The following is a 3,746-nucleotide window of genomic DNA, read 5'->3' as shown; positions in this document are numbered from 1 at the left end:
ATGAGGTTGCCGAGACGTCGGAAATTTAACATTACATCGCTAGTTTTTACATGTCTGTGTTTAATGATTTTGAGAAACACAGACATGTAAAAACTAGCGATATAATGTTAAATTTCCGCCGTCTCGGCGACCTCATGACGCCATTATCAGGGAGTTGGAAGTGAATCTGCGAGTTCATAAAAGATATAAAATCATCCAAATTTGCATAAGTAAAGAAGAGCTAGACAAAGACTTTGGCATGGATTGAATCTGTTTGCACGTTCAGCCGTGATGTTAATTGTTTCATGTAAAGCATTTGGTTAACGAGACAGTCCAATTTGTTCATGCATTTCTTCAACACTCTAAAGCAGCTGAGGAGGTCCTCAGGGACAGCACCCGCGTAATCTTGATCATAATAGGGAGCTTTAGCAAAGACAACGGCGACGGCAACGAGAACGTCACAAATTTGCATATTTAGAGGGCAAAAACAATAGCTTTGCACGCTCTGCACGTGCATTTTTCATTGTTGTTCATTTCTTTGCCGTCGTCAGCAAAAAACCCAACGTGAACAAGCCAAATTTGAGGTTTTATGGAGAACGTCGGCACCAGGAGATAAATTCTCATTCTCTCCCCTAAATTAAGCGCCACTCATAACGGTTTCATTCCTGAGGGACTGCCACACCTTTGTCTTATTAAAAAGCTTGGAATAGTCGCAAAGTGATTGCAATAACACGAATTTATGTTTTGAGATGACGTTCTCGTTGCCGTTCCCGTCGTCGTTGCTAAAGCTCCCTTAGTGAGCTATAGCAACGATGACGGGAACGGCAACGAGAACGTCGTCTAAGAACATAAATTCGCGTTATGGCAATCGCTTCGCGACTATTCCACGCATTTTATAGGACAAAGGTACGGCAGTCCCTCGGGAATGAAACTGTTATGAGCGGCGCTTAATGTAGGGGAGAAAATGAAAATTTATCCTCAGGTGCTGATGTTCTCCATAAAACCTCAAATTTGGCTATTTCACGTTGTTGTCTTGCTGACGACGGCAAAGAAATGGACAAAATTGAAAAACGCACGTGCATGGCGTGCAAAGCTATTGTTTTTGCCCGCTAAATATGCAAATTTGTGACGTTCTCGTTGCCGTCGCCATTGTCTTTGCTAAAGCTCCCAGCAACTACGACGGGAACGGCAACGAGAACGTCATCTCAAAACATAAATTCGCGCTATTGTAATCACTTCGCCACTACTCCAAGCTTTTTTAAGTGACAATGGTGTGGCAGTCCCTCAAGAATGAAACCGATAAGAGTCACGCTTAATTTACGAGAGAAAATGAAAATTTATCTCCAAGTGATGACGCCCTCCTCCGGCCAGACCGGGCATTTGGAAGGACTAACTCTTCAACGCTTATCAAATTAACACGCTTGGAGGATGATATATACTCCTCCAGAAGATACGAGGGATCATCACGCAAGTGTTCCTTCAAAATGTTGCATTTTCCTTGCAAAATGACGGGTCTGGGCGGCCAGCTCTGACGAATGGAAAGCGCCCTTAGATCTTTCAACTGAATATTAACAAAGCTGGCAGAATCCTGATCCTTAAATGGTATGACTACCCGAGTCACGTCATTTTCCACCATTTCTACCGACACTTGCGATGGATGCTGGTCTTGAGTTGACAAAATAATGGTAGAGTTGATAAGGTGTTTGGAGTACTTCAAACGTGAGAACAGGGACTTTAAGCGTTCACACTCCTCCGAGAAATAGGCTCAAGATGAGGACAAATGGTTCGCACGATCAAGCATAGTTGTTAATAAGCTTCGTTTGTATTGGTTGTCGACGTGTCTATGATAGTGGAGAAGTAAACCAGTACTGGTAGGCTTCACGTAGACCTTAATCTCGATCTAAACATCTCTTAAGATGACCTTGTTGATCTCTTGAGCGTGGCCACCAAGGGACAGATGTTCCAGTTTAATGGTGCCTTGTATGAGCAAATCGACTGAATAGCCATGGGGTCCCCCCTCGGGCCTTTGCTTGCTAACGTCTTTATGTCATCATTGGAAGAAAAACTAGAACTGGAAGGAAAGCTCTCTGCTTGTTACCGCAGACCGCAGATAAGCTGACGACAATCTCACTGTTATGCCTGATATAACTACAGCTACGGACTTCCCAAACGCTCTCAACCACGCCCATCCTGCTGCCCGTCTTATCATGGAGATTTAAAAGGATGAAATGCTTTCCTTTCTCTGGTCCCAACTCCTAAACCGAGCGCCCCAAATTGAGACTAAGGTCTACGTGAAGCCTACCAGTACTGGTTTACTTCTCCACTACCATAGTCCCATCGACAACAGATAGAAACAAAGCTTATTAACAACTATGCTTGATCGCGCGAACCATTTGTCTTCACCTTGAGCCTATTTCTCTGAGGAGCGTGAACGCTCAAAGTCCCTGTTCTCACGTTTGAAGTACTCTAAACACCTTATCAAATTTACCATTAATCCCTTTGTCAACTCAATAGTTACTGACCAGCATCCATCGCAGGCATCGGTAGAAATGGTGGGAAATGACGTGGCTCGGGCAGTCATACCATTTAAGGACCAGGATTCTGCTAACTTTGTTAAGACTCAGTGGAAAGATTTAAGTCTCACTCTAAACTACTTTCCAACCCGTCTTTGTCAGTCGAAAAATTGGCCAAGACCTCCAAGAATGCAAGACCAAACCACAGCTGGTTAACCAACAGTGCGTTGTGTACCAATTTCGGTAACATAACCTGTACGACATTGGCCGAAAGTAATTGCCAACTCGCTCAAACTACCTGGTTTGGTGGCTTAAAGTTAATGAGAATTCTATTGAAATTTGCCGACTCGCTCAACGTTAAGCGAGGTGGGAAAGGAACTGTTTGCACGGAATTTTCGGTTGTCATTCGCTAAGCGATCTGAGATATCGCTTGTGAAAACACAGCCTTGTTCTAGCTCATTTTCACTTATGCAAATTTGGAGTATTTTACATCTTTTATGAACTCGCGTAATCATTTCCAACTCCTTGATAATGACCTCATGGGGTCGCCGAAACGTCTGAAATTTAACATTATATCGCTAGTTTTGACATGTCTATTAATACTATTATTATTATTATTATCATTATTATTATTATTATTATTATTATTATTATTATTATTGTCATCATCGTCATCATCATCATCATCATCACTATTATTATTATTATTATTATTATTATCATTATTATTATTATTACTATTATTGGTTGGTTTACCTGGTTTTTGCTTCACTCCATACACCTCTGTCCTCATAGAAGCACGGTATTTGAAGTCCTTCACCACAAAACGCAGCCACCTTGTTATTAGTACATTTCTTAGAACATTTTTCTTTGCTGTATTCTCGTCATTATTTCCATCAAAAATCTAAAATACAGGAAAAAAAATACAATATTTCTGCTTTTTGATGGTAATTAAGTTAGTCTACCAATGTCTCTTGAATGAATAAATGAATGAATGAATGAATGAATGAATGTTTATTTGCCACACAATTAATAACATAACAAAGACAATCCATAATAAGAATAAAGACATTAATACTAAAAAAAAGGATGGATATTACAATGACCCCAAGAAACCACTGGGCTTTTAAGAGGGGCCTCTTCATATGTCTATCATTAATGTAAACAATCTCACGCAATGCTTGAGCAACATAAGTAACTCAGTTTTTTTTTAAGAAACCCTAACATATTTTTCTTAAAGTTAAGATAACTAGA

Source organism: Montipora foliosa, chromosome 10 (assembly GCF_036669935.1).
Source record: "Montipora foliosa isolate CH-2021 chromosome 10, ASM3666993v2, whole genome shotgun sequence".
Lineage (NCBI taxonomy): Eukaryota > Metazoa > Cnidaria > Anthozoa > Scleractinia > Acroporidae > Montipora > Montipora foliosa.
This window is presented reverse-complemented; position numbering follows the sequence as displayed.